The sequence below is a fragment of the Enhydra lutris genome, unplaced genomic scaffold, assembly GCF_002288905.1.
Source record: "Enhydra lutris kenyoni isolate GAN:26980312 unplaced genomic scaffold, ASM228890v2 scaffoldscaffold47, whole genome shotgun sequence".
Classification (NCBI taxonomy): Eukaryota; Metazoa; Chordata; class Mammalia; order Carnivora; family Mustelidae; genus Enhydra; species Enhydra lutris.
In genome coordinates, this window is record NW_019154131.1 from 11279428 (window position 1) to 11300848 (window position 21421).

The 21421-nt window shown below is 46.1% G+C and overlaps 1 long non-coding RNA gene across 4 annotated transcripts in view; it reads left to right on the plus strand.

The window, feature by feature from the left end:
• Nucleotides 1-60: 60 nt before the first annotated feature.
• LOC111156628 overlaps nt 61-21421 on the plus strand; it is a 35521-nt gene continuing 14160 nt past the window's right edge. For 3 of the 4 annotated variants that reach the window (XR_002641234.1, XR_002641235.1, XR_002641237.1), the window contains exons 1-4: nt 61-3222; nt 3587-3715; nt 9074-9774; nt 12177-13200. This is a non-coding gene — a long non-coding RNA (uncharacterized LOC111156628). The remainder of the gene's footprint in view (nt 3223-3586; nt 3716-9073; nt 9775-12176; nt 13201-21421) is intronic. The other variant, XR_002641236.1, reaches the window with a different exon arrangement.

Below are 21421 nucleotides of genomic sequence, written 5' to 3' on the forward strand. Positions count from 1 at the left end.
ACTCCTCACTGACCGTGTAGCTTGACGTGGGGCTTGATCTCACGACCCTGAGATCATGACCCGAGCTGAAACCAAGAGTTGGATGCTCAACCGACTGAGCCTCCGAGGCACCCCAGTCTTGCTTATTTTGAGGATGTGAGGGTGTAGATAACCTAGTAGGGTACTTGATGAGGATATAGGTCAAGGAATGTTGCTGTCTCTCTTCCTCATGCTCCTCTGCCTCTCCAGAAAGCAATCTGCTGGCCAGCCTGCCTCCCGAGTGCGGTCCTCACCATCGGTGGTGACAGCCGCTGCTGTTAGCTGTGAACTGTGAACTGTGAACCCCAGTGCTGGGCTGTTGGGCCAAAGGGAGTGCCTGATGGGCATCTGTCATCTGCAGAAGGCTTCTGGAGGCTGGCTTCCTCACTGTGGCCACGAGTCTTCATTTCACAACCTTTCTCAAGTGATGCATTTCAGGGCACGCTTTCAAAATTATTCCATCAGAAGATTTCTGGGTCCACAGATGACTGTAGATCTGGACATCTCTTCCCCTAGGTATGTTGCCTTTCATATCATTGACATGTTCCTTTTCTCGCCCCTGTTAGCACTCTCATCTCAGTTCCAGGGCAGAGCAGGCCTTTGTCAAGGGGAAGAGGGATGAGTATTGATTCCCAGCACTGGTAGCCTTGCCTGGCCATGCCCATTCCTACCTCGTGCAACAAGTCCTCCTTTTTCTTTGTGGCTCTGTGCTCTTCTTCAAAGTGTGCTCCTGAGGCCTTCCTATCTTTGAGCTCATGGAGGGGTGAAGTCTTTCTCTGGGTCTGCATCCGAATCCATGGTCCAGCCTGGTCTTGACCAGCAGCCAGTCTGTGACCAGAGAGGGTGAAGGGGGACCCCTGTTCAGGGATCCTGGAACCACACCCTAGCAACCGTTGTCTTGAGACTGTCTGGCCTCAAGGAGCTGTCTAGCAAGTAGGGGAAAGATCAGAGATAAATAACTGGTACCCTGTGATGACTGCTGCCATGAAAGTGGGCACGAAGCCAGAGCTGGCACAAAGGAGGAAGGAGTCTGTATCTCTCGGCAGAAGCCAGCACGGGCTCTAGAAGAGGTGACATTTAGATTAAGTTCCCATACACCAGCCAGGTGGGGAGGGACAGTCCAGGCATAGTGAATCCCTAGAAACACTTCTTGGGTTCTCCAAAGATCCTCTCCTCAACAGTCTCTCCTCCTACAACCTTAGAGATACCTTGATTAATGGTGGTTTCCTCGGTGTCCCTGGTAGAACCAGGGGGAAGGACAAAGCGTGGCGCTCAATATGGAAACAGCTAGCATCAAGGTCCCAAAAATTCTCACTCAAGGTAGCCATTTACAAATCTCTTCCGGGTTGCTGTCTGACGGTGCTGTTCATCCTTCCAAGCTGGATCTGTTCATAACAGTGGAATTACAAAAAAATAGAAAATATCTGATTTCAATACAGTGCATTGAGTGTTGACCCTATAGTGGTTAGGAAGGCCGACTGTGTCACTTACTAGTTCTGCGACCTTCAGCAATGACTTCACCCTTTCTGCCTCAGTGTTCTCATCTGTAAAATAGGGGCAATGTTGGAAGCAACCTCACAAAGTTGCTAGGAGGAGTAGTGGGTGTGTCTTAATAAAAAATGTATATTTGTTCTTTGTCCCAGTTCTTGACACAGAACTCCTAAATCCCTTGGGATTTCCTAGATTATAGGAGGATTTTTTTGTTCTGTGGTGACTCTTAGTGGACCTCTAGATAGCTTCAGGATGTGGTCTGGTCACCAGAAAGATCAAGCCTTATTTAGAAACCTAACACTTTCTGCCCAACTCTCTGACTCTTGGAGAGAGAGGCTGGAGGTTGAGTGAATGCGCAATGGCCAGTGATTTAATCAATTATACCTACAGAATGAAACCACTGTAAGAACCCCTAAATTGGGGGTTTGGAGAGCTTCTGGGTTGCTGGGAGGTTGGCACAGAAACTCTGTGCCCTTTCCCCCACATCTAGCCCTCCCAGGGGCTCCTCCATTCGGTTGGTCCTGAGCTGTATCCTTTATAATAAACTGACAACAAGTACTTTCCTGAGTCCTGTGGGTTGTTCAAGCAAATGATCAAACTTTCGGATAGGGCTGTGATCTGAGTCTACAGCTGGCCAGTGACAACATGGGATTTGCAACTGGCATTTGAAGTGGGGGAGTCTTAGGGGACTGAGCCCTTCACCTGTGGGATTTGATGCTATCAGGTGGTTAGATAGGGTCAGGAGAGATTGAATTGGAGGACACCCAGGTGGAACCTGGGGAACTGGAGGACTTGGTTTTGGTGTGGAAAAAACCTAGAAGTGCTGTGAGTAGAAACAGCCCAGAGTGGGCTTATTTGGCAAACAGAATAATGTCCCTGCATGGTGTGGATACTCTCAAACCGAGAGCCTGTGAGTCTGTCACTTTTCCTGGCAAAAGAGACTTTGCAGCTGTGATTAAACATCTCGGGATAGGAAGATCCTCAAGCATACCCAAGTGGGCCCCATGTAATCACAAGTGTTATATACAAGTCGGAGGCAGAAGAGCCAGTGGATGGAGAAAGGGCCACAGTCAAGGAACACAGGAAGCTTCTAGAAGCTGGAAAGCACAAGGAGCAGATTCACTCGTCGAGCCTCCAACAGGATCACGGCCCAGCTGCCACCTCGATTTTCACCCCGTGAGACAAATTTGGAACTTCTGACCACCAGAACTGTAAGGTAATAAATTTGTGTTGTTTTAAGCCACTAAGTTTGTAGTGATTTGTTACAGCAGGATTGGGAAGCTCAATCGATGCTTGTAAAGTGCTCAGAACAGAGCCTGGCAGTTGGGGAACGCTCCCTAAGGTTGCCTATTATTGTCGTGATTTCTTGCCACCAAGTTCTAGGTTAGACTCAGCGTTGCTCTCGTGTTGAAGGGAAACAACAATGACATCACCCACCATCAGCAGCAAGTTCCTGACATCCTGAAGTTTACACTCAGGAGGAGGGGACAGATTACAAACAAAGAAGTAAATAAATGTTAGTGAGGAGGAAGAAAGCAAAGGGGACCAACACTGCTGAGCTCCCGAGGTTGGGGTCTGTGAAAATGAGTGGCAAAGTTGGGAAATTTCTTAAGACAACGTGACATTGGAGCAGAAGGCCTGAGTACAGAAGGGACAGGGCCCAGTGGGGCTCCCCAGGCAGATGAAGCAGCCAGCTTGAAGGCCCAGATGATGGTGAGCATGGGGGCGTGCGGGGTGGAACAGAGTGAAGGGGGCAGGGAACATCTGAGGAGTTGGGGGCTGGAAGGTGAGGGGGGGAACAAGGGGTCTCCGAGGTCATAGTAAGAAATTGGGATTTTATTCTGAGTGCAGTAGGGAGCCATGGGAGATTTTGACTGTAGCAAAACCACACTTGACTTTCGTTTTAAAAGGATCACACAAGGTCGGGTCTTCCCATTGAAGGGGGCTATTGGCATTTGGGGTGGGGATGATACTTCGCTGTGAAGGCCCATCCTAAGCATTTAGGATACTTATCCCCCAGGATTTAAAGGTGGTAAGCATCATTGCGAAAGCCCTAAATGTTTCTCTGTATTTTCAGACACCTTGAGGAGGGGGTTGGGCAAGTGGAACCACCCGGAACCACAATAACTCTGTGGAACCACAGAGATAATGTGAAGGCGAGACCCTGAGGACTGTGCAGGGAGCAGACAAACCAGTTGGGAGGAAGGTAACTGGGTCCAGGTGGTGGAGGCGGGGAAGGCAGAGTTTATGGGATTTAATGATGAACTGGATGTTAGAGAAAGCTGAGGGCAACGAGGACCCCGGGGTTTTTGAAAATTTGTCATCTGTCCCCCAGGTTCATTTGTTTGATAGAGAGAATTACATTTGACTTTTGAGATGCCCATAGGAGATGTTTGGGTGGGTCTATGAGACTGAAGATCCGAGAGAGTGAGGAGGCAGAGAGAAGTTTGGGGGTCCCCATCGTTGTTAAAGCCAGGAAGCTGGCAGAACTCACCCGGGGAGAGAATGTGAACAGAGTGAGGTCCAAAGACAGAATCTGGGCCTCTGGACGCTCAGAGTTCAGGAAGTGGAGAGGATCCAACAAAGGGGACGGAGAAGGAGCTAGCCACTGCAGAAGGAGAACCAGTGGAGTGAAGGTTCTGGAAGCTTGCTGGAGAGAGCGTGCCAGGCTCTGCGTGGGGCCCTCTCAGGTAAATCACCTCATCAGCCACTCACATGAGCCCTGCAATGTTCACGGTATATTGCAGAGAGAATGCTCTTCGAGAACATAATCCTTTTGCTTTAGCTTTTGGCAAATGAAACGTGTAATTTCAGGGTGATTATTCTCATTGTGCAGCATGTTGCCCTTACTTAGCATCTGCTGAGCAGAGCTCGAACGTGGTGGGCGATGGGTGTTCTTATGTGTGATGACACTTGTGTGGCCTCTATCATTTTGGGGGGGCTCAGGAAGACAGAGGAAGCCACCATTGATTCAGGTGGGTTATTCCTGAACATCAGTCAGCTGTTCCTGGATTTGGTGCATGTTTCTAGTAAAATGCAAGTGATCAGAAACTACCATAAAATCAAGCAATTTCTCTAGCCCCTTCAAAAGCCAATGAATCCTAGCATGTTTTAAATTTTACCTCCATTTTATTTAAAACAATGTAAACCTGTGCTCTTTTTTATGGAAATGGTACCTCTACTTGATGAGGTTGGGTACAGCCACTGAAAGTGCTTCTGAGCAACAAAAAATAATGTGGAAGAATGCTTACATTTTAAAGATAAGAAGGCAGACTATAATGTTGTAAATTCAATAGATCAAAACCATGTAATGTAAACAAAACAGATGTGCAGAAAAAAACCCCAGCATTATAGAGAACCTGCCAAAATATTAATAGTGGTTTTCACTGGGGGGGATAGGAAAGTGAGAAATATATTTATCTTTTTTCTTGGTTTTATGTGTTTTCCAGATTTTTGTAATGTGTATGTATTGTTTTATTCATTTATTTATTTTTTTTAAAGCAAGTTTTTTTTTTTTTTTTAGATTTTATTTATTTGTCAGAGAGGGAGAGAGAGCGAGTGAGCACAGGCAGACAGAATGGCAGGCAGAGCCAGAGGGAGAAGCAGGCTCCCCGCCGAGCAAGGAGCCCAATGTGGGACTCGATCCCAGGACGCTAGGATCATGACCTGAGCCGAAGGCAGCTGCTTAACCAACTGAGCCACCCAGGCGTCCCTGTGTATATATTATTTTAGAACACTGTTGCTCAATAGAACTTTCTACAGTGATGGAAGTAAGCTATGTCTCTACTGTGTAATCCACAGCCACTGGCCACCAATGGCTACTGTACACTTGAAATGTGATTGGCGTGACTAAGGAACTGGATTTTTAACTGTACTAAATTATACTAAGTGAAGTGTAAATTTAAACATTTTTTAAAAAGATTTTATTTATTTGAGAGACAGAACCAGCAGTGGGGAAGGGCAGAAAAGGAGAGAGAGTGAGAGAGAGAGAAGGAAAGAGAGAGAGAAGCAGACTCCCTACTGAACAGGAAGCCCGACATGGGGCTCGATCCCAGGACTCAGAGATCATGACCTGAGCCGAAGGTGGACGCTTAACTGACTGTGAGCCACCCAGGCGTTCCAGTCAGGTGTAAATTTTAGTAGCAATATGAGGCTAGTGACTATGGCATTTGACAGTGCAGTTTTAAATTGAAAAAATGTTATGAAGAAATGTATATCTCAAAATAGCTGTCAAAATAATATTTAAAATATTTATAATAAGTAAATATTTAAATGTATTTACTGTTATCAAGATTTGAAATTTTATTAATATATGGAAGTTTGACTTCATAATAGGGACTATGGACAAAGCACAAGAAAACATTCGGGTTTTTATTTCAGTAGTTTATTTTCTGGTTCCATAGAAAAATGATTCAGCATTAAGCTTGTTTGTACCTCAGTTCAGTTTCAGACTAGAAAGAAACAATCACCCGGATGTCCTTAGATGTTGTTCTGCAACAATTTTCTGCTCTTATGAAACATTCTTTTGTAAACATTTCTAGATCTTTACACAAGTTTCTACCATGTGAGTAATACGTTTTGAGGTGGGAACAAACCTTGTTATCCCCACTTTACAGGTGGGAAAAATAAGGTCCATGAAGGTTTGGTTCCCAAAGACATGAAACAAGCAAAGGCAAAGCCTCTTGGCTTTTGAAGCCCATGGGATGGGGATTTTATCATCTTTCACAATACAGACAGAACAATTTCTGATAAGTTGTCTTGGGAAGGGGTCTACCCTAAGGAACTGGAAAGATTTGCTTTTTAAAAGTCCTTTCAAAGAAGGCTTTTTGTTTGTTTGGTTAGTTGGTTTTGGGTTTGTTTTTTGGCTTCTAGAGCTGCCTTCATTCACAGATCAAGTCACTGCACATCTATCAAAGGTTGCCCTTTATTTGGTTGGATCCGTGTCTTCATGCTTTCCATGGAATGCCAAGCAAAAACTTTTTGTCTTTTCATGTGAGCTTACCCTGGACCCCCAGCCCCAAAACTCTATTTCTCTTCCTTCTCTCCACCACACACAGTCCCTTTTGCAGTTAGCCAATCGTAAATCCACATCTGAGATTTAGACAGATTCAGAAAGGTGCTGAGCTCTCCTGGATCACTGAGGCGCAGTGGACATGGTATGAGAGGCGCAGTGGACATGGTATGAGAGAGATGAATGCTTCCCACCCCCTCCCCATGCTCTCTTCATCGGTGGCCCCAAGTGTTTGCTAAGAGCATCAGGCACCAGTGCAATTTAGCACAAATGAATCCACTGAATATTTTCAAACCTGAAGTCTCAAACCTTTTTGGTTCAAGTTCTAGGGAAAGGTTGGAACCAGTTGGGATTTAAAAAAAAAAAATAATAAAAAATTGGTTCACCCATCTGTCAGAACGGCCAAGAAATATTCACATGAGGACTATCCAAAAAAATGAAGAGTAGCTCTTTTCCAAGACAGATCTCTGGAACTCTCTCCCTCCCTTGCTCAGAACCACTTCCTCTCCTCAAATCTCACTTTAAAACCTTCCTGTTTGTTTTAGCCTATGACTGACTCAGGCCCCATTCATCTTTCTTTCCTCTCTCCCCATGACCACATCCTTCCACTCTCCCCTCACCGTGCACCGTGAGAACACTCGCCTGCCTCTTTCCTCCCTCCATTCCTCAGCCCCTTGCCTGTTACCTGCCGACCTGCATGGGCCACCCTCGCCTGGTCTGGACCTGTCTGGAAATGTGAGGCCCTTCTCCACGTGGGTGTCTGCACCTCTCCCCACTTCTCAGAGGGGGAAGGAATGAATTCCAATGGTACTTCTGCCTAAAGAGGTACTTCCCCAGTAGTATTTTTAGGTTACAGGCTCAGACACTCCAGAAACAGAACAAAGATCTGTGAAGATACCAACTCCCAGCCCTGTTTCCCTTGGGATACTTCAGGTAAAGCCTGAAGGAGAGGTGGGAATAAAACACAGGCCACATCAGAGCTGCAGTTTCACCTGCAGAATAGAGTTATGATCATCTCAACTGCGCTTCCTGTTTCCTTCAAGGAACAAGGAAAGTAAATCCCCACTCAGGTTCCGAGGCAGGACCGGCCCTGGGAAAACAGTCCGAGAGTAAGCACAAGTGTCTGAACTCTTTTCATACGGGCTGTGCACGCGGTGCTTTCTGAAGAGCGTGGTTTCAGCGTGGCTCCCTGGACAATGGGCATGCTCTGGTTTTCCCAGGATGCATTGCTTCCTTCCATCCCAGGATGGAGCCTTCTCCCACAAACGTGGAGGCAGGTCAGTCTGCTCCTGTCCCCACAGTAGCTCACTGCTAACGCCCCCAGAAATACACCCGGAACTGAACGCCCTATGTTTTTTCTGATGAAACACATACTCCTTTCATTTTTGGTCTTAATCTCAAGAACAACAGCCGCCATTTTTCTAACACGTATTGTGTCCAAAGCACATTTGTATTTGTTAAGGGACGTATATAAGGCAGGAATTAATATTCCCATTTTACCCTTAAAGGACTAAGGTCCACGTGATTTGTCTAAGGTCACAGAGGTATTGAGTGAGGGAGTTGGGATCTGTAAGAATCTTCTAGAGGAACTGCAGACCAACCATAGATATCCCCAGATGAGCACATCAGTGACTGAAAAGGAACAGTCTGGAGAGGCTTCCACATGGTGGGGAATGCAAATAACTCTCAGAGTTGGCTTTCCTGTGGCTTTTGGAGGTTTTCTTTGATTTTTGGTGGCAGAGCTTCTTTTTAAAAACATTTTTAAATTTTTATTTATTTATTTATTTTATCATACTTGCCTCATTTAAAAACTTAAGAGTGAGTCAGTGTCACCCAAGTTCACTCAAACAGGTGGCAGAATGATGGGGCTCAGAATTATGCTTGTGGTTAAGCCCACCTGGGATTAAGTCTGGAGCAGTTAATTCTGCTGAATGAAAAACAAATAATAAAAAACACATTTAAGAAAATCTGGAAAAAAAAGGTAGTAAGAAATAGAGCCCAACCTAACTTTTGAAGGCTATATCTATAATAGAAAATTTGTTCATTGTGTATTGTGTATTATTTTTCCTCCCTTTTTTTTGTGTATTGTATATTGTGTATTGGTTTTCCTCCTTTCGGGGCCTTCTTTACTATCCAGAAGTTTCTCTGAAGGTTGGTGGCTTTGCCCTTCCACTTGGATGGCAAGGTAAATCCAGTTCATGAGATCTTGGACAGATGTGACAGATGATTTGGGGAAAGTCTAGGGAGAGAGAGAGAGAGAAAGAGAGAGGACCGTTAGCAAGGGACCCTAGGATTTTGAGAGCATTTCTGAGTGTAGGTGGGGAAAAGGGAGCAGTGGCCGGGAGGGTACACACCCGGTGCCTCCATGCCACACCTGGGAACGGTGACTTGAGAAGTGACTGACGTGTTTATTTGGTGTGAGGTCAGCCACAGCTCTGAGGGCAATAACAAGATCCTCATAAAAATAGACCCCCCAGGCTGGGCCGCCAGTCAGCTTGTTCCAAACAAGGGTGGTGGCCTAATAAATAAGATGTTGCTTTTAACTCTCTGTAGGTGGTGGATTCATTCACTTTGTGGATTACACAGCTTCTTCCTTGCCCTCCCAAGTCAAGCCCATCGATTGCTTTTTAACCCCTTCCTGGCTGTGTGCTGCTTCTTTCAGGTGGAGAAAGAGGAAGGGGAAAAAAAGACTGGATTTCAGCGACTATGAACTAAGAAGGTTCTATGAAGAATGAATTGAAGCTATTGGTAGAAATTAGGGGGGAAAAAATCTAGCTGTAAGGACAGCACCTAAAGACCTGAACTTTTGAGTGGACCCCAGATGAATATGAATGAAGAGCACAGCTCTCTTTTGCAAAGCTGACGCAGGACGAGGATGTTCCCGCCAGCGGGCTTCTGCTTGTCATCCTTTCAAATGTCATGGTCAGACCTAGGAAATTCCCTGGGAAGTCCCCTGCATCCCAGGGTCTGCAGTTTGTCCATTTGAGTATGATTCTGTTGGATCTTGAGAGACTGTTTGATCTTCAGGAAGCTATTATTATGAAATAGATCTTTCTGCGGTGAGGAGACACAGTGGTACCCGGAGAGATGAACGGGGTGGACCGGGAAATGGGAATCTGCGTCCTGACTTCAGTCCTGCCCCTACTGGCCTGGTGGCGTGAGGAAAGGCCTGTTTTTCCCTGGTCTCCACGGCTTTCTCTATACGACGAAACGCCATGGAGATGGCGAGAGTGGAAGCAGTGGCCGTCGTGATTGTAAGTGCTCACGAAATGATTTCCTTCGTGCCTGCCTACCTCGTTTTCCATCTGTAAAGTGAAGGATCGAACTAGAAGATCTCTGAGGCCCTTCCACTCTAACACTTTGTGGCTTTGTTGACAACACCTTAAAATGTTCCCGCTAACACTCTGGTGAACCTTGGTCTATCAGATTCTATACAATCATAGTGTTGGCTGACATAGCATTGTCATTTTGACTTTAAGTATTAGAATTTTTATTTTCCCTTCTCCTGATTTTTAACTCAAATTTTCTATTTTATGGCTTTTGCTGGGTTAAGTTGTCACAAATCCTTCAGACAATAAGAAAAAGAAAAGTATAAAAAAACTGGATGGAAATAATGTATTAACTGAAAGCCAGGAAATAAGATGAATACTAATACTAACCAATTGCTTTTACTGGACACTTACTGTGCATGAAGAGCCGTGCTAAGCACTTTGTAAACATTAGGTCACTTTATTCTCATTGTGACCCTGTGAAGCCATAATTATCACCTTCACTTTATAAATGAGGAAACAGTATTAGAGATATCAAGCAAGTTGTCCAGGGTCACACAATTAGTGAGTGGCTGAGCAGAACCACAAATCCAGGTCTGGCTAAATCAGAGCAGTGGTGTGCGGACAAGCAGACACACACACACACACACACACACACGCGCACACAAAAGGCAAAAACAAACCCCTAAATCTTAATGTGCACCATTTATTGATTTCCATTCTGTGAATACTCCCACTGCAGCCAATTTCAAGTCATCAACAACTTAAAATCCGCACAAAAAATTCCTGAATAGTTAATAATACGCACTTGCAAGCTTGTAGAAGCCAAGCCCAAACCTCTCCAAGGACAGCCTATGTTGATAAGCACTGGGCAATACTGTCTCCCTGCATCAGAGGGTGGGGCTGATGGAAAAGAAGGAAGAAAGGGGAGATGGACAGAGAAAGTAAGAAGAAACAGATTCATTCATTTGTTCGTCTATTCATGCATTCCACAAAGCCTTACTGAACACCAGCTTAGTGCTAACACTTGTGATCTGTGCTTAGAACTCAGGCATGAGTCAAAGGAACAGGGTGCCCAAGCCTAAGAAGATCAGAGTGTGTTGGGGAGAGAGAGACAGGTAAACAAATATTTTCAAACATTATGCTATAGAAGCATGTATGAGTCTGTGGGAATCCAGGTGAGGGAGGGACCGATTCTGCCTGATGGCCCTGAAGGATGGCACATGTAATTGGAATTACATGTAATTGGATGGCACATGTAATTAGGCACATGTAATTGGAAGCTTCCAGGTAACATAATTTTTGCTTTCTTTCCAATTTATGGAGTGGCTTCTTTCACTCGAAAGGTGTGCTCAGCTCAGCTGCATTTCAGAATGAAATAGAGAAACCAAAGATGAGGTCAAGAAAGGGACAATGAGGCAGAAAGTATGCTCCTTCAGTTAGGAATGTTGTCTGAAGGACCCCTGTATTCTTCTTCTTCTTCTTCTTCTTCTTCTTCTTTTAATATTTTATTTATTTATCTGACGCAGAGAGAGAAAGAGAGCAAAAGAGTGCACAAGCAGGGGGAGGAGGAGAGATAGAAGTAGGCTCCCCGCTGAGTAGGGAGCCTGATGTGGAGCTCTGTCCCAGGACCCTGGGATCATGACCTGAGCCGAAGGCTTAACTGACTGAGCCACCCAGGTGCCCCCGAACCCCTGTATTCTGGACACCAAGCACCATGCTGGTATTAAGTAAACACTCAATAAATATTTGCTGACTAGATGAATCATTGGTGAATAATGAGTCGTGAGCTTCACAGAAGGTTGTTTGAGGAAAAGAGACTAAGAATCAGTAAGAAGTCAGCGGTGAAAGTAGTGATCCCTAAGCATATACGGGATCGTGTAGAGGCATAGAGCGAGGGTCCACACGGAACGTGGGCAGAGCTCTGTCTGCCTGTGCTTGCTCTCTCTCTCTCTCTCTAATAAATAAATAAAATCTTAAAAAAAAAATGTGGGCAGAGACTCCAGATGCTCAGAGTGGAGGGGAAGTAGACGGAAGAGGGTGTGTCCTGGAGTGTGTGTTCTGCCACATGGTATGCCAGTTGGGGGGCAGAAGATGGGGCCAATCTCTGGTTCCCAGAAATTACATCATGCATTGCTTTGTTTCTAAGTTCAATTTGGGAGAAGCTAAAAAGTAATTGGTATAGTAAAGTTTGAGGATTTTGATGATTTCTTTCACGTTTATTTGTTCTTCTCTCCCTCTGATTATCCAAGAGGAGTCCGCTGTTATGGAAAACCAGGGGCAGTTTGAATATTCTTTCTTGGGACTCTGGAGTGTCTTTATAAGAAGTGTGTCAGCATGTGTATTTTGTAGATGATTTTCCTTATAACAGTGCCTTATATTTGTAGATGGTTCCCAGATTCTAAAGATCTTTCCCCTAATTACTCTGGCTGGGTCCTCCAAACAATCCCATGAGGACGTTAGAGAATACGCCAAGGTCTCTATTTTACTAAAGGAGAAAGTGTAACTTGAAGACGTCAAGGCACTCACCCAGAGTCCTACAGCTGAAGACAAGGGCCCAGGATCATTCGTTCTGGATGTGGAGAACTTTGTATTCACCCAGCTTACCTTACACTGATGCTTACCTCCTGGCGCGGACAAGTCCTGGATGAGGTACGTCACCAGCTAGAAATGGTCCTTCTGACTTTTTGAGAACTTCTTTCCCCTTAGTGAAAAACTGAACCTGTTTGCCCCAGTTTCTCAGCCACCTTATGACTCGGCGAGCAATTGCTTTAACTCTGACAAAATGAGGCCACCTCCAACCTAAATGGAGCCCGTTTTCAGAGTAAGACCCTGAGTGGAGACAGCTCTTTCCTGGAAGGATAACAAAAGCATGCTTTTGTGTGTATTTCACTTGATGGAAAGGAATCCCCAGCGAGGCCATTTTTTCCCCCTGAATTCTCTCAAGTCCAGAATGTAGCCAAGTTTCCAAGATAATCTCAGAAGAGCCATTCATCTATGAAGATGGCCAAATTGTCTTCCAGCTCAGTAGACAGGGTATGTTTGAGAGGGGAGGTGTGGGGGTGAAGAGAGGGGTGTGGGGAGAGGATGAGGGAGACAGCAAGGGAGTGAGATGTATGAGGGAAAAATGTGTGCCGACAAACGCTGACGGGGAGAGGAGAGAAACCAAAGGGCCAGCCCTGACTCTGGGGTCCGACCTGCCAGGGACACTTCCAGCTGATCTTTTTTAGGACCTGTCACAGTCTGCCTGGCGAGCTGTCACTTCTCATCACTTGGCTCTCACTGAGGATCTTTGTGTCATCACTGTCATGAAGAGACCTGGCAACTGGCGCAGAATTTCCTGGGGCGCTACCTGATACGCCATTATTCGCCTCTTATCATCTTCGCAGAGTAGTTAGGCTGCTGTCAGAGGTAATGGAGACCATGCCACTAAGAAAATTGGCTTTAATTTATTTATCAATTGTTTCTGCATACCACAAAAGCGGCCTCCTACTTTACGGCTGGGTCTAAGGTATTTGAGAGCCCCTGAAGTTCATGGTTTTCCGGTATTCTAAGTTCTACTTATGGCCTTTCCTGTATATGACACACAACACCACCCTTGTGGCTTGCAGGCCGTTTTCTTCTTTGCTTTCTTTAGTCACAAATCATCCTGAGGCATCCCTTAAGTGCATTTGTATTGTTAAGTGCACCGGCTTGATTTGGTGTTAATTCAATTTGAGTGCCCTTAATATCTTGTGGGGGTGATGCAATGCAGGCCGCCTGTACCTTGTAAAGTCGGGTCCCAGGTCTGCCTGGGAGCAAAGCACCTTTCCCATAGCCATTTACCAAAGTTGCTGATAAAATTTTCATAAGGGAACCTTTTTAGTCTGACCCTATTGTGTTATTCTACCATTAAGTCTCAGAGAACGGAGCTGGCTTCTAGTGACAGCTTATCACGTTCTCCATTATTGCTGCCTGCCCCAAAGAGCTAACCGCCTGGGTGGAGTGCAGGGCCCTCCCTCCCTCCTGCTTCTGGTCCGTTCTGGGAAAAGCTTATGGGCCCTCACCTAGGGGCTAATGTGCAATCGGCTCTCTGTGGGTGCCAGGGAACGGAGCGCTCTTCCTGTCGAACTGGCTCCCCTTTGCCTTGGAAAGCTCCAGAGGCCCTGAAGCACTTTGCGGAGCCTGCCTGATAGGAAAGGGAGAAGTGAAACAGAGTTAAGAATCACAGAGCCCTTTACTTACATCTCGGTCCTCAAAGCTGGGATGGTCATGCCGACACACTACCCTGGAGCTCCACTGTGAGCCTATCTGGAAAATGGGAGTTAGAAATCTGGCAACATCATTAGCTCAGAAAGGTGTCCAAAATCTGGGGTTGGGTGTACCTGCGTTTGCATCTGAGCTCTGTGGCTTCTGTCCTCTGTGACCTTGATCTGGTGAGTGGGCCTCGGAGCTTCAGTGCTCCCTTCTGTGAAATGGGAATGTCGGCTTGTACCTCATGGGCTTTGTGTGGGGATTGAGACCACACATGTGAAGAGCACGAAACATGTGGCACAGAATCAGGCTCTCTTACGGTTCCCTCAGAATCCAGAGGCCCTTGGAGGTTGTGGGTGAGAAAGCTGGATCAGACAGTGAAGAAATTATTTGGATGGCACAAGAGGAGGAAGAGAAAGAAGTCAGGTCTCCTGGCCCCATGGAGGTCCCTTTTTACCTTTCCCACTGTGTCCCCAGTACTGTCCCTAGGCATCGGGGGCTTGGGTGGATTTAGGGAGCATAGGACCACTTTCCCCCTCCTTGATGATGACATTTCTTTTCTTTTTTTTTTTAGATCTTATTTATTTATTAGAGAGAGAGAGCATGAGAGAGATAGAGAGCATGAGCAGGGGGAAGGGCAGAGGGAGAAGTAGCCCCCCTTTTGAGCAGGGAGCCCAATGCAGGACTTGATCTCCGGACTTAAGAATCACTACCTGAGCTGAAGGCAGTCGCTCAACCAACTGAGTCACCCAGGCGCCACATGATGATGACATTTCTTCACATCCGACTGTCTTCTCGTCATTCTGTCTTATTTTGCAGTCTGTGTCTGGGGAACGGCTGGAGCCTGCCTAACAATGTGAGGCCCGGTTTCTGCCACTCTGGGGGCGAGGTGGGGTAGTATGGCAGTCAGAGAAACAGAAATGGAAGACACGTTTTCAAAACACTTAAATGTTATTCTTATCAAAGCAATACATATTTCGTTGTAGAAGTGAGGACATCTAGATAAAAAGAAGATACTGGAGTGAAAGGGGAAAAAAAATGGTCTGTGATCCTTCCACCTGGAACACCGAGATCCTGTGCTGTTGTTTTCTTCCGGCCTTTTCCTAAGCACGCATGCGCACACACGCATGCACAGGCACGCGCACGCGCGCACCTTCACGTTCTTGGCCACAGGAGTATGCTGTCCCGTTTCGAAGCAGGGTCTGGCTCCACCCCTTGGACAAGTGTTTTAGTTTTTCTCCTACTCTTTCCTCATCTGTAGCCTAGAGCTTCGTGGTCGTGCTTCCTCAGGGGGTGAGTAAGAGAAGCAGAGGGACCGAGGCACATGAAATACAGCTCCTGGTAGGCAGCATGCTCTGTAAAGGGCTGTCCTTTATGATTATTATTAGGTACACTTGAAATCTGGAATCATACAGTACGTTCTGCTCAAAGTGTCGTTTTTAATGGGGCTGTTGCTTCTTTGCTCACAGCCAGTGGCTAGACTATGATGCTTTCTTAAACTGCTCACCCAGACAGGATCTGGAGGTGGGGCTGAGCCCTGCCTGCCTCCTGACTCAGGATGCCAGGGCTGAATGGTGGTAATGATGTGTTCCTTTTCAGAGGGGCCTGCCAATATTAGTTTATGAATCCTCACAGCCTGACTCTTGGTGGGCTTTAGTAGACCCATTTTACAAGAGGGAGAATGAAGACAGGTATCGAAGTGGCTATATGAGGTCTCCAAACAAGTAAGGAGGACTTCTGGCTGCCAAGAAATGAGCAGGGCAGCCCACAGAAATGGCTGGGCTGCTCTTGGGCTTGGGATTTGCCTTTATTGCACTTTAGGCCTACATGGAGCAAGGAGTAAGGCTGAAATCGCAAGGCAGATTTTCAGAAACAAGTATTTCATGACAAAGCTCTGCGAGTCTCATTAATGTGTTTGTGTGTGTGCATATGTGTGTGTTTGTGTGTGTGTGTGTGTTACCATTTTGGTTTTCTTGAGACTCCCTTTGTGGGATTCAAACATTTGGAGAGTGAAAAAGGATAATTTTAAGCCAGGCTGGGCAAGGCAGGGTCATAAATCTGGAAGGAAGATCAGGGTCCAGCTGTGTGTGTGTGAGTGTGTGTGTGTGTGTGTGTGTGTGTATGTCCATGGGCATATGTGCTCACGTGTGTATGTGTATGTGCATGTGCATGTGTCGAGAGCACATGCATGGAGAAGGCACCCATGTGTGAGCTTCTTGGCATGAGCGGGACAGACAGGGAGAGGTCTCGGAAGGGAGCTGGTTTGGGTGAAGTATTGGCGAACGCTCGGGACACTGAAGGAGAAGAGGCTCTGGTCAGGGAACTGTGCCGCATCAGAATTTATAACAGATTAGCTTATCTACCCCTTGATCTTCAAGGGTATATGGGGAGCTGCGGATGAGGCATTTCTGCCTTGATTTTCCCAGGATTTCCCTCAGCACAGCCCAAGGCGGTGAGAGCTTGCTTCTCACACCCCCTCTCAGGTCATTTGGAGAAGGCTGACAGTGCCCAGGAATGCTGACATGCTTCAAAACATCACACAAGAAAGAGCCCACTCGGATTCCTAAGGGGAGTTGCTGTCGGTCTATCCTGAGCTCTGGCAGCATCGGTTCTGATTGCCATGGCCCCCCTCCCGCCGCAGACGCCGCAAATCCATATTCATCCTGACTGTCTGCAGGACTCCCCTCTCCCTGTCCATCTGTCTGTCTGACTCTCCGTTTCTTGCTCTCTGCGGCAAAGGGTGCTCGCTAACATGAAAAAGGGAGCGGGCCAGGATGTTCCAGATGAGCTGCTGCTGGTGATGTTGCTTTAAACGCCGATGAGCTGAAGTGGCTGGCAAAGAAAGAGCGGGGTGAAGTGTGGTTTGACGTCTCGGGGCTCTGGGGAGATGATTCATACAACATGAGCCCTACGGGGTCCTCGCTTAAATCCCAGCCTAGCACCCCCGGCTGAACTGGGACTCTGAAGTCCAGCCAAGGAGCGTCCCCGGTCCTGTCTTGACAAACAATTGGTGGGTCAGAGGCAAAGGACAGGGGAGGCATGAGGCTTTCACTGGAAAAATAACCTGCTGGGAAAGAAGGAATTGTATGATGTGTGTGGTGGGGAAGGCCAGCCAGGAAGGACCTGGCTCTCACTTTACAAGGCAGCTCTCTGAAGCCAGAGAGACTTTTTAATTGCCCCAGAGGCCTGTGGGCCTCAGCGCGAGTGGCTATGGCGTAGTTCTGGAATGGTGTAGTGATGGGGGGCTCTGGGCACTCTGGGGCTCTGGGAGCTGTGCTAGGAACCGTGAGGGAGGAAAGCTGCGGATGGGGCTTCGCTGTCCTCAGACTCACCACTAAGGCAGGAGAGGGATGTGGAGGGAAAGAGCTGCCCATTTCCTGTTTGTTTGGGTGCAGGGGGGTCTCTGTTGTCCCCACTTTGGCCTTGGTATGAAAGTGCATGTTTTGGCCACCCTTACTCCACCGCCAGCTTCTTAAAATTTTCCCTGTTCCCACTGGACCCTCTCTCTGCTTCTCTGAGAACATTTGTTCTCTCCTCTTTTGGAATTTGCAGAGCCATCTTTCATTTGGGGACACCCCCTTCCCCAGGGCTTAGATCCTGTAGGTTTGGATTCAGACACTTGGGGGCACGTACCCGAGTTCTGGCCAGGGTGTTGGGTTTAAGGATGGGCCCGTGCACCACGATGGTCTAATCAGAGCCAAACCTGAAACTTCTATTGGAAACGTTTGTTGGAACTTGGGGGATGGAGACAGACATTCTCTTTCACCTGGGGTTGTTGAAATGAGAAGATAAAAGCCTGGCGCTTCTGGGGGCCACCATGAAGAGAAAGTCTGCCTGCCAGTGAAGACACAAGAAAGGGAAGAGTGACAAGGTGGACAGAGACGGGTTTCTGGTGGCATCTTTGGAGCACTGGACTCTAGTCATACTCGAAGTCAGTGTCTACTCCTGGACTCTTCATGTATACCAACCAAGAAATTTCCCCTTTCTTTCATTATCCATTTTTTTCATGCTACATGATTGGAAGTGTGGTATTTAAAGGTCAGTGTGTCTTCTCATCTTTCCCGCACTACTCATCTATTATATCTCGTAAAGTTGAGCCCCCAAATTTCTGTGTTTCCTTCTCTCCCCTTACTCAGGCTTCCCTCCACCCTGTGGTGTCCACTATGACTTGAGTGCATCTTCATGTTTCCACCCCAGTCTTGTTCCCTGAGTCCAGCCATCGACAACACATTTCCGCACTTGCTTCAGGCATGGGGACACTCAGAGCTGGCTGTCCTCAACCTCCTCCTCAGCAGCCCTGGCAGCTGGTTCCCTGGTTCAAGGTCAGAATTGCCTCTGATTCCTTCTTGTCCTTCCTGCCCTCGCATTGAATCATCCATCAAGTCTTCAAAAGTGCCTGCGTTTTTGTCATTTTTTTTCTCCATCTGCTACCATTCTCTGGTCTAAAATCTCGTCATGGTTATATCAAAAGCCTCTTACCCGGCTTTCTAACACTCATTTCGAACTGCCTCATCCACCCAGTACACTCCAGCTTATTTAACTTGAGGAAGTTAAATAATTATTAAATAAATTCCTTTCCCACCTCACAGCTCACCTGAAGAAACTGGATTTCTGACTGTTGGGCATCTTCACGTCCCCCAGGAATTGGCATTCATGAGACATAAAGAGACATAGGAGCATCTTTCTGGACTACTAATTTCCTGCAAGATTTCTTGGGGGTATATGAAGTTTTGTTTTAACTAGAAAGTAATTAAATACATTTTTTATATCAATCTTCTGTAAAGTAGAATACCAAACTCATACGAATTTTAAAGATGAAAGATAGATTTCCAAGAAGTTCTGAGATTATAGAAGCCTACTTCTGGCTACCACCCAAGAGGTCTGGGGTTCCTTTTCCTCCACCATTGGGAGGAAAGTTTGGAACAGCAGCAATATGCTGAGCCATGTCTAACCTTGATTTGGTGTCTACCTCAAGTGGCCCTACCCTTCCTGCCCTCTTCCTTGTCCTTTATTATTTCCTGGAGATAGAGGGTTCTTGTGGTTGTTCTTTGAACTCAACACTCTCATTCTCAACCTTGTTATGTGCTGCTGTCTCCTTTTCCAAATGGCCCGCCCTCTTTTTATTTTTCCATCCACTAAATCATCAGCTGCTTTCAGGCTTAATCACTACCTCACAATGGTCTCTCCCTTCTCATATCTTTGTAGCCTTTGGAATCCATATCAATAGATTATATACTGGGCGAGAGTCACACACCTGGTCAAAACCCTGAAAGTCTCCCTATTGTCTGGCTGTGAGATGAAGTCCAGGTTCCTTAGTATACGGGCTCGTGGCTGATCTGGTCCTTCCCTGATGATGCTTCAGCCTCATTTCTTCTGGTGACTACATTTGATCTTTGCTGTCCAGACTCTAAGAACCAGTGAAGTGTCCCCTAAGCATACTGCTCACTGTCAACTCAATCTTGATCCTCTTTGTCTCCTTCCCCTCTTGTCTTTATCCACTAGGACTCCGTTCAGGCAGAACACCCTTCTTGGACATCCTTCCCGAGCAGAGTTCCATCTCAGCATCAGTTGGAACAGTCTTGCTTGCTTCGTTCTCTATTCACCTAGGAAGGCACTCTGCTCTTGTTTCATGGGTGTAGAGTCTTATCTTTCTTAGAATATTAATTATATTGATATTTAAAAAAATATTTTTTCCCTGTCTTGCCTGTATTTCCTGTGAATTCCTTTCTGATCTCTTTCTTTAGGTTAGCAGTTTTCTTCAAGTGCCTAACAGTAGAAATCTTCTATACATATTGACGAATTGGGAGGGGTACCTAGATGGAGCAATCAGTTAAGCATCCGACTCTTGGTTTCATGACTCTTGGTCATGATCTCAGAATCCTGGGATGGAGCCCCACACTGGGATCTGCTCTCAAGGCAGAGTCTGCTTGAGATTCTCTCTCTTCCTCTGCCCTTCCCCAGTGTGTGCGCGTACTCTCTCTTTCTCTCTCTCTCTCAAATAAATAAAATCTAAAAAAAAAAAAAATCAAGAACTAGAAGCTAATGGAAAAACCCACAGGAGCAAAGGTAGGACTGTGGCCTGGTGGGCCTCACCAAATCATGATCTGGCAGTTGATTTATTATTAACAAGGGTAGTCTTTTCTCCTGGAGTTGTCAGTTTCTGTAAGCAGCTCTCTCTTCCAGTCACCAGTCTGAGGTGGGGCAAAGTAGAAAGTAACTGGGAAGATGGGTTTCAAAATTTCACTTAATCTTCTTGTTTTCAGTATAGCACCTCACTCTTACTCTCTACTTTACCTGTCTCTAAGTTCAGAACCCTTCTAGAACAATCTAGCCACAGTGTAAACCTCTTTTCTTTGCTTGGATGTAGGATGCTTTCTTGGTGTCACTGGGGTAGATGAGGGGATGAGAGGGTGTCCGCATTTTTCATAAAGACTTTCAGTCTGCCTGTTTTTAGGCATATATTCCACCCCCTGTATTTTGAAAGAGCCCGTGCCTTCAATTACTGAGTCTTTCTAGTTCTTTGTGCTTTGATCTCACTTCTCGCTGGTTTCCATGCCCACCGACCCCATTCATTTTGGCTTCATATTTTATTGACTTTGATAAGCTATCTCCAGTAGCTTTCTCTTTGTTCTGGAAGATTTTACCATTAAAAAAAATTATTTTACTGGCATTTTAGTGAAGTTTTATGTGTGGGGGGGCAGAAATAGAAATGGATGCACATGTTAATTCTGTCATGTTGAACCAGAAGTAGGACTGATTTCCTTTCAAAAAAAAAAAATTCAAAGGGCACCTGGGTGGCTCAGTCAGTTAAGTGGCCGACTCTTGGTTTTGGCGCAGGTCGTGGTCTCAGGGTCCCGGGATCAAGCTGCATGTGGGACTCCACGCTTGGTGCCGAGTCTGCTTGAGATTCTCTCTCTACCCCTCCCGCTCGCTGCTCGCACGTACTCTCTAAGTGAATAAACAAAATCCTTAAAAAAATCCATTATAAATGTTTTTGTTTTTATTTGGGGGGAGGGATTTGTTTACAAATACTTTTTTCAATTTCTTTCTCTGACATTCTGTGTCCTTGTCACTAGAAGTACACTGCTGACCACCACAGACACTGTTTTTTCCTCACAGTGCTTACAGTCTAGTGGGGGAGATAGACAGTCAAGCAGGAAATTTATAAGTGAGTGGAGTGCTGTGAAAGGATGACTATATTCAAGGTTTTGTGGCAGCAGTAATATCTAATCTGCCACGGTTTAGATGCATACGAGATAGCCAGGTAAAGAGGTGGAGAAGATGTTATAGCTAGAAGAACAGTAAACATTATGGTTTTGCATAAGAGAAAAGAGACACATGTGAAGAATAAAAATAAATTCAAAAAGGTTTCAGAAAGTGTTGAAGAGAGTGAGATATG